General features: G+C 36.4%; 1 protein-coding gene across 3 annotated transcripts in view; it reads left to right on the top strand.

The window, feature by feature from the left end:
• Window positions 1–1,995: 1,995 nt before the first annotated feature.
• LOC126416277 (probable ATP-dependent RNA helicase spindle-E) overlaps window positions 1,996–9,779 on the top strand; it is a 264,514-nt gene continuing 256,730 nt past the window's right edge. Inside the window, exon 1 of one of the 3 annotated variants that reach the window (XM_050083917.1) lies at window positions 1,996–2,124. The gene's annotated coding sequence lies outside the window, so the exon portion shown is untranslated. Of the gene's footprint in view, window positions 2,125–2,152; window positions 2,172–9,779 lie in introns of those variants that run through there. The other 2 variants (XM_050083919.1, XM_050083916.1) reach the window with 2 other exon arrangements.

Raw genomic sequence — 9,779 nt, 5'->3', positions numbered from 1 at the left:
GAAGTTAAGTGTAAATGGGACTGATGTGGAATGTGACAAGAATGTTCCTTATTTAGAAGCAGTAGGGAGTCTGTTATATTTGTCTCAAACGTCACGACCCGACATTGCTTTTGCCACCAATGCAGTGAGCAGATATTGCAGAGACCGAAAGGAACAGCACTGGAAAGCTGTAAAGAGGATATTCCGATACCTAAGAGGAACCTCAAACTATGAGTTAAAATATCATAGAGAAGGTAATGCAAAACTAGAGGGATATAGCGATGCGGACTGGGGGAGTGAATTGGGAGACAGATACTCCACCACTGGCTGCTGTTTTAAATTAATGGGGGGCCTCACATCATGGTCCTGTCAAAAGCAAAAAACTGTTGCATTGAGCACCATAGAGGCCGAGTATATGGCACTATCTTACACCAAAAAGGAAGCATTATGTCTACGAACATTAATAAGTGAAATAGAACCCAATTTAATTGAGGAACCTACAACCATCTTCTGTGACAATAAGGGAACCATAAACCTAGCTAAAATGATGTTACTAGTGTCAGGACAAAGCATATTGATATAAGGCACCATTTCATTTGGGACCACATAGAGCGACAGAACATTGCCGTGGACTATCTGCCCACAGAAGACATGTTAGCTGACCTTCTGACCAAACGCTTGGAAAGGCAGAAGTTTGTGGGACTATTGGGTTTATCTTGTGGAAGCAACACACAAAATATAAGTTCAAGGAGGGGTGTTGGAATTGTGTGAACAATATATTTCGTGTGTGACGGCGCAAAGTGCGCTGTGTAAAACAGAGGTCTTTGGCATTGTCTAACACTCTTTGTGTGCGCTAATTATTCTGTTGTGTTCGCTGTTCTTTAATGTGCAAATATAGTTATTAGTAAAATGTCCTTTTTTTCTCCTTAATACTTATTCAGCTGCGCAAATTCCAATAGTCTCGACTACATGTTTTAAGAACCGGCCTGCAGCTTCAAACCAAGCAAGGCTGGGTTATAAATACAGTCTGTAAACGCATCACTCTTAAGTGATTTCAGTACTTTTCTTATGCTCATTCATGTAAGCATTTCGATTGCTTCGAATTTTTAATTTTGTTGCAGCTAAATCAATTCCAGGTACATATTCACGCATACTGTTTACTATTTCAATTAATGCAGCATCTCTCAAATTTCTGTCTTTGTATGATTCGCTTTTGAGGTTCCAAAGGCATTCTCGTTCTTGATATACCTCCAAGAATCTCATAATTGTCGCTGTTGACCGCTTTTCCGACATATTAATAGCAAACGCAGAAACAAAAGCGCCATCTGCGAACGAATACGCACTAGAAAGGTTTGAATCCAGCCGCGAGGTAGCAATCGAATGACGTTATTCGATTGTGGAGAAGGCAAAATGGCGCAACGAAGTAGAACCAAGTTCAACTTTTTGTGGCGTGACAAAAGTTGCGCTTCTTAAATGGCGTCACCGAAATCTAGGAGTTCACACATGCAACTACAAAGCAACTGCAGGTCGCCATTAGCAGTGGCGATACTTTTGTTGCCTGTGTGAACCCGGCTTTATTCAGTCTACAATCACATACAGAAGTTAAACCGTCGATCGCGCTAATTCAAACCGGTACCGACAGTTGTAACATTTACAAACCAAAAGCTCCACTGAGAAATACAGCATGCTATTTGAGACCACCATGAAATGAACGTAATTTCAGCCTATAATTTATGGTATTTTTTTATCCGTCTATTACAACAGAACACAGCTACGGGGATCACCTTGCTAGTATTTTATAAAATCGTCTCATAGGTTTTTAATAATAAATAAACTGAGATACGGTAAATGCTTCTGGATTGTCCTGAAATCTGTTCTGAAATAACTTAGTAATTAATTATTAGAAATGCTCCTGAAAGATGATTCTTATGAATGTTTTTGAAGAAATTAATTGAATTTTTTGACACAATGTGTTGCAAAGGGGATATGATGTTTATTGGTAAGATCTTTGCTGTAGTTGTGATCGCTTTGTTATTGTTGATAGTGGTGGTGCGATTTAACTGAGGTAGCTGGTGATGTAGCTGAACTTCAACGAAATGTGATTGTCATGTTGGTTTTTTTCTTTTAGCTAGCTTTTAACAGTAGGTATGTCGTTACTGTTGCCGTGGATGCTATTAATGTACCGTAAATGTGTAAGTTTCAGAACCACATGTTGTGGGATGTTTATGTTGCAGACATGACTGCATCTTTTTGTGCCTGTAAATAAAAAAATAGAGGCTTCTGCAAGAGCTTTAATGCCGTCGCTGTTTGAGAAAATTATACTTATTTGAAGGCAACCTTGATTCATTTTCTGTAATTTTTATTGACTGTTTAGCTTTTTTATAATTTTTACATTACCGGTAATGGCAATGTGCACTAGATTAAATTTTACGTTAAAGAGGCCCAATGTTGAAACTTTCTGAAGTGCAGTATAATTAAAGAACGCGTATTCGAACATCTTAACTTACCCGGTTTCCTGGCCTTTGCCGTGTGGGTGCGCTTATGACTACTATACAGTTGTACGCTTTTTTATCCTCCAGGTCTCTGAGGTGTCGTTCCCATTTTCAGAGAAATCTTGTAAGTGAGCGAATCCTAAAACTTTTAGACGAAGAATCAACTGGTCAGTGTCAGGCCGACAGTGCTGAAGGCGAAGCAATTTGCTGATGATGAAAGTTGACATGGGAGCTATTTTCACCCTACGTCCGGGTTTAGGCGATTCGCCCTATCTTTGCAATAGTTCGGCTAAAAACTATATATAAAAAAGAAATAATTTTTATACTGCTCACCGCACCACAGCACTGGGTTCTTGAAGTCTATATATCTGGAACACTTCCTACATGTACCTGTAATTGTCACAAATAAGAGATACTACTGCCTTGTGACTGTGTGTAAATATAAATACCGTACACATTTTTTTTGCAGTTAAACGAACGAGAAATGATTGATATGACCGATACTGTGCAGATTACATCTACCTTATGGAATTAGTAACGACAATGTATTAATTATCAAATTTTTATTGTACAAAATACCCATATTTATTGACTGATGGAGAGATGTCAAATAATGAATTTGACTCAGAAAGTGACGTAATATTTAGGACAATTAAATAGAATGAGTTAAATCTCTAGGAAAGGTTCAGATATATATTCCGCCTTATGTGTGTGTGGAAGGGTCTTCAGACAGCAATTTCAGAATATATAATAGTAAAATACACACGTAGAAACCAGATTTAAACTGCAACAAACTTCCAGAGGGAGGTATAGTCTGTGACCATAATTTATAAATCCTCGTTAACTCCACAGGTAATTCTTGTGAATATTAATAATATTAATTGTAGTATTGCTGCACATTTATAATGTCATGACTGATTTCTTTCAAAAGAACATCATTAGAAACCATGGCCGAAATGTGGCATTATGACTTAAAAAAGTGTAGTTATCTGACATAATGTGAAAGGAAAATTGTGGAAAATGATCATCATATAAACACTCCATTGATTACCTGGCAGAAACATGGGAAGCAGTGAGTGCAAGCAATGTGGCATGCTGTACACACTATAGGTCCCCAGGCATGGAATTGACTTTTTGAAATCACCTATACAGTGGTGTTGGTTAGGGTGCCAGGTATCACCCACTGCCACCATTCACCCTACTGTGCTTTCGCTTGCGAGTAATGAAATATTACGGAATTTGTATGATGCAATAGAACCTACAGAAGTACAGTACTCATGTGCAGAAGGTTGTGGGTTTGAACCTCATCACATGCTTTAGTTTCTTTATTTTAAAATCTTTATTTAAATTATTCCACCAATTGGTTCAGCTGAATTCTTTGTCTCCGGCTGAGTCCTTCGTTACATCATTTTAATCATCGTATAAACTTTTTCGTTTTCTCAAATTTTTTCTTTGCATTATTTTTTTATTTGGATTTCTTGTTCGTGTGAGTTTAATTAATTATTTCTATGTATTAACTCTGTGCTTTGATTTATTTTCTTTTATCATCTTATATTTTTGTCCATGTTGTTGCATACATTATATTTGTTTCTTACTTTGCCTAAATTTTGTTGTACATATAACCCTCTTCTATTGTTTGAATCTTAATCTGTGTCATTTTGTCCATAGTGCAACAAGAATCTGTTTTTCACGTTTGTGTAATGTTTACCATCCAAAAAAGTAAATCTTACACTGAAAAATAAATTTTTAAATCCATTGCAGAGAGAATAAAAATAGACTATTTTGATTTTTAACCAATAGATTGGCATTTTCAGAGGGTTAACTATGATAAACAAAAATAATTAAAATCACATGCACAGAGATTCCATGTGGAGAACGACAATTAAGAGAGAAAAAGTGAGAGAAGTGGAAGAAGTTGATAAAGTGATCAAAATGACATGATCGAAGTCATTTTGCTCAAGATTTTAAAATAAACTTTTAAAGCACATTACAGAGCTCAAGAGCATTCACACAGGACTCAGAAAAAAAATTGTTGATTACTCATGAATAAGGGACCACTAGAGTGAATGGCTGCACGGAGTTGTACTTGGGACCCCAACCCACACCACCATATAGGTATTTCCAAATAATTGTCCCCCCCTCCCCCCACCTCCTTGAGACCTCTTTTTTTTGTCAGAGTCCTTTGTGATTATGGAAGACAGAAACCATCTACAAGAAAATTTTTATAGAAACCCCCTGAGAAAAGAGAAGCAGCTGTATGAACATAAAGCATCAGCAATGAACCAAACAAATGTTGGCTTGGTTCCTCCTTTCATGTTGTATGAACGGCTGTGTCAAGAGGGTCAGTGAGGAGTTAGAGAAGCTGCTTCGGGCAGCCACTTTGTCAGGTACGGGTTTTTCCCGTTGGTGCTACTGCTAGGTGGGACCTCACAAGACGTAGCCTGCATCTAAATGTGAAAGGAAAAGGCAAATTGGCCGGGATGATAGCAAATTCTTTAAGGTGTGGGGTAGGGGTTGGGCACTGAAACTCATAAACTCATGGGAGTACCTCTTTTTTGAAGTTCAGTGTCCAGTGATTCAGTATTAAATGAAATTAAGCATAATGGTAACGTCAGACGGGCAGGTACGAGAGATGTTAAAATATCACAAGATTCTGATAAAAATACAGTGAAAAATAATGCCAGTATATTACATAAGAATATCAGAGGATTAAAAAACAAAGTAGATGAACTTCTTGTTTGTTTAGATGATTTAGAAACTGAGGATGGAATAGGTATTCTATGCCTGTCTGAACATCATATAGTCACGGATATGAAAAAAGGTAAAGGTAGATTGATGTAAACAATCAGTACATGCAAGTAGAGACATTATGGAAGGAGAAAGAGTTACCGTGTATGTTAAAATTCGTAATAGTGTGAAAAATTTAGAAACTAAAAAAATTTATTTAGGACGACATATAGAAGCATGTGACTGTGAGCTTAAACTAAATAATGGTACTTTTATAAGCTGTGTATAGGTCCCCATTGGGAAATTATTAGCTATTTCTGAAAAATTTTGGTTCTTTGTTGTGTTATCTGTCAGACAGCAAATTATTGTTTGTGAGGGTTTCAGTGTAGATTTTCTGAAAGAGTGTGATAGAAAGAATGACCTTGAAGTATTGCTCGGTTCTCTCAATTTGACATCAGTAATTGATTTTCCTATTCGGATAGTACAGCAAAGCAGCACAATGGTGTATAACTTTTTTATAGATCAAGGTAAATTTGTCAGGTAAATGTTTTTCCTGTTAAGAATGGTCCTTCTGATCAGTATATGACACAGCTCTATACAGTAATGCAAAACAGTCCTCCAAAATAGCGTGTTCAGTTAACAGTTAACAACACCAAATTTTAGGGAAAGCTTGCAACGGTTAGACTGGGATGAAGTGTACAGGGAATCTGATGCTAATTTAAAATTTAACCTATTTCATAATGCCTTTGCAAGTATATGTGAAAATAGTTTCCCTAAGAAACAGTGAAACATAATTGTAAGGAACCATCCAAAAAGCTGTGGCCTCTAAAGGGATGAAAACACCTGAAACAGAAAAAGGAAGTTTATCTTATAGCTGAAGAAGCAATGATCCAGAAACAGTCAGACATTATGAAAACTCTGCACAGTATTAGGAAAAGTTATTAAAAAGTCTAGAAGTGTGCACATAATGTCTGAGATTAGTACCTCTGATAATAAAACTGAAACAATTTGGAAGATTGTTAAATGGGAAACAGGGCAACCGAGAGCACAAGAAGACTGTATTTCTATCAAACTGGATGAAAAATTTGTTTACAAAATGCCAGAAGTTGAAAATATTTTTAGTAATCCTTTATAAGTGTCGTAGAGAAAATATGAACCACCTGTTCATTAGCAAACACAAAGCTGTATGTGGAAGAGGCAATAACGCCTATGCAATGAGATAAAATTGAAATTCAACCCACCTCTCTCCACCTACTGAAATTAGGAAAATAATAAACTCCTTCAAAAGGAAAAGCTCACATAGAATTGATGGAATTTCCAAAAGAGAACTAAAAGCTTCTTCCCAACAGATAAGTGTGAGTTGATGGTTAGAGGTAGTCTGCAAAAACCAGTTGTTGGACACTGATGCATAGTTTATATGGATAGTGTTAACCCCCAAAGCATTAGCTAAGGCCTGAAGATGGTGCACTGAAGCACCAAAACTGGTAGCCATTCAATAAATGACATCATAAGGACGGTTGTAGCTGTTTCATTTTCTTACGTAGATAAACAGGATTCTCAGCCACATATGTAGTAGCTTACTGAAACAGCATTTTTCTGGATAGTCTGAAATGTGCTCTTGTTAAACCATTGCATACAAAGGGGGATAGGTCTGATGCTAACAACTGCGCCCCAACAACACTTCTGACAGCGTTATTCAAAATTCTTGAAAAATTAATGTGTTCAAGAGCAGCTTCACATATTTCTAAAAATGAAGTCCTCTCAAAATGTCAGTTTGGTTTTCAGAAATGCTTTTGACAGAAAATGCTGTATATGCTTTAAATGATCGAATATTAAATGCTCTGAATAACTGAATACCACCCACTTGGCTTGTGACTGTGTAAATCATGAAATTCCTCTATATAAGCTTAAGTGTTGAGGTATGAGTGGGACAGTGCACAAATGGTTTAATTCGAATTTAACTGGAAGAATGCAGAAGGTTGAAATTATCATTACAGATAGTCTGCAAAAATCAGCAGAGTCATCTAACTGGGGAAGTATCAAGAACGGGGTCCCACTGGGTTCAGTCTTGGCTCCTTATTGTTCTTAATATATATTAATAACTTGCCACTCTGTATTCATGAAGGTGCAAAGCTAGTTCTTTTTGCTGATTATACAAGTATGGTAATCACACCCAACAAACAAGAATTAACTGAGGAAATGGTAAATAATGTGTTTTAGTAAATTATTGACTAGTTCTCAGCAAATGGACTCTCACTAAATTTTGAGAAAACACAGTACATACAGTTCTCCACAGTAAATGCCATAACACCACTGATAAATATAAACTTTGAACAAGTCTGTTGCTAAGGCAGGATATTCAAAATTTCCAGGTGTTCGCATTGATGAGAAATTGAATTGGAAGAAACACATTGATGATCTGTTGAAACGTTTGAGTTCAGCTACTTATACTATTAGAATCATTGCAAATTTTGGTGATAAACATATGAGTAAATTAGGCTACTATGCCTGTTTTCATTCACTGCTTTCATATGATGTCATATTTTGGGGTAATTCATCATTAAGAAAATAAATTGTTCATTGTGCAAAAGCTGTAATCAGAATAATAGTTCGAGCCCACCCAAGATCACCTTGCAGGCATTTATTTAAGGAACTAGTGATATTCATGGTACCTTCACAATACATATATTCACTTTTGAAATTTGTTGCTAGAAACCAATCCCGGTTCAAAAATCTACAGCACCAGAAGAAAGAATGATCTTCACTTTTCTGGGTTAAATCTGACTTTGGCGCAGAAAGGGGTGAATTATACTGCCACAACAGTCTTTGGTCACATTACAAGTCTGACAGATACCCAACCATCATTTACAAACAAACTAAAAGAATTTCTGAGTGAGAACTACTACTACTCAGATGAATTTTTTAGATTACATAGTAATTGTAAAAAGTAGTAGTAGCAGTAATAATAATAATTTGCATTATATAGTGTAAAGAAACCTTACCTTAAACTGACACATTCCACATCATTATGAAGTGTTGTATTCATGATCCATGGAACACACTTTAATGTAATGTAGAGCTCAAGCAAAGAAGAGGAGGCTAAATACAGGTTCTTGAAACTTAGGAAGTAGGGCTTTGTGGAATAATTGGTATCTATCTTCAAATGTCTGCCAATTCAGATTTTTCAGCATTTCTGTGATGCTCTCCCATGAGTCAAACCAGCCATGCTACCATTTTGCCACTCTTATTTATATATATATATATATATATATATATATATATATATATATATATATATATATGTTAGTCCTATTTGTTATGAAAATCACATGCTTTTCTAAGATGGGACACAAGACTGATTTATAGGCAATCTAGTCATAAGATATTACTCCTCATCATTTTGTGAGCATACAGGTTTTCATTTCTGAACATTTAAGGCTAATTTGAATCATAATATCCAACTGGATTGTACAGCTTTTTTCAGACAGTACTACCTTTAGGTAACTGTATCATTTACCAACAGTCTGAGGTTAGTACTAATACTGTCTGATTTGTTATTAGTATACAATATGAACAAGGGTCCCAACACACTGCTCTGGGACACACATGAAGTTACTTTTATTTCGGCTCCCCATTCAAGATACCTTGCTGTATCCTCCCGACCAAGGGATCTTCAATCCAGTCACAAATTTTGTTTGATACCCCTGTGTAATTGTACTTTTGTTAATAAACGTCTGTGTCGAACCGAGTCAGATGCCTTTCAGAAATCAAGAAATACTGCAGTACTGTGCCTTTATCTGTGGCTTTCAGGCTGTCGTGTGAGAAAAGTGCATTTTGGGTTTTGCATTATTTGTGTGTCCGGAATCTGTGCTAGTTTGCATGCAGAAGGTCATTCTGTTCAAGATACCTTATTGCGTTGAGCCTAGAATGATTTCTAGGATTCTCTGGATGTCATTGACATTGGATGGTAGTTCTAAAGATCTCTTCTGATACTCTTATTGTAGATATGTGTAACGTGTGCATTCTTCTAATCACAAGTCATAGTTTCTTGTTTGTAATGAGGGATAATTCAGCTGCAAATTCTCTTTAGAAGCTGACAGGGATTCCATTGGTCACTGGTTAATTTTATTTGTTTCTTAAGGCCACTGACGCTAACACCTGTGTCACCCATCTTTGTAGTGGTGTGAAAGTTAATATGCGGCCTTACTTCTGTATTTTCTGTTGTAAAAGGTAGGTTTGCAAACTGAGTTCAACATTGTTGTTTGTTACCCTCAATTTCAATTCTTGTCTTTCATGAGTGTCTGAACACTAACTGTGGTGCCACTGACTGCCCCCACACAAATGACCAGTATTGCTTTGGCATTTGTGAGAAGTCTTTCGATAAGATTCTGCTTTGGTAGTCATTAAAGTTCAGGGAGAAGAAATAAAAAGTTTGCAGGTTGCTGATAACATTTTAATTCTGTCATATACAGCAAACGACTTGGAAGAGCAACTGATCAGAATGTCTTGAGTGTCATGAAAGGAAGATTTAAAATTACCACTAAAAATGTAAAGAGAGGGTAATGGAATATCTAGGTGAAA

Source organism: Schistocerca serialis, chromosome 8 (genome assembly GCF_023864345.2).
Source record: "Schistocerca serialis cubense isolate TAMUIC-IGC-003099 chromosome 8, iqSchSeri2.2, whole genome shotgun sequence".
In the NCBI taxonomy this organism is placed as follows: Eukaryota; Metazoa; Arthropoda; class Insecta; order Orthoptera; family Acrididae; genus Schistocerca; species Schistocerca serialis.
The sequence above is the reverse complement of the archived record's forward strand: the minus strand, read 5'-3'. Positions and strand labels throughout refer to the sequence as shown.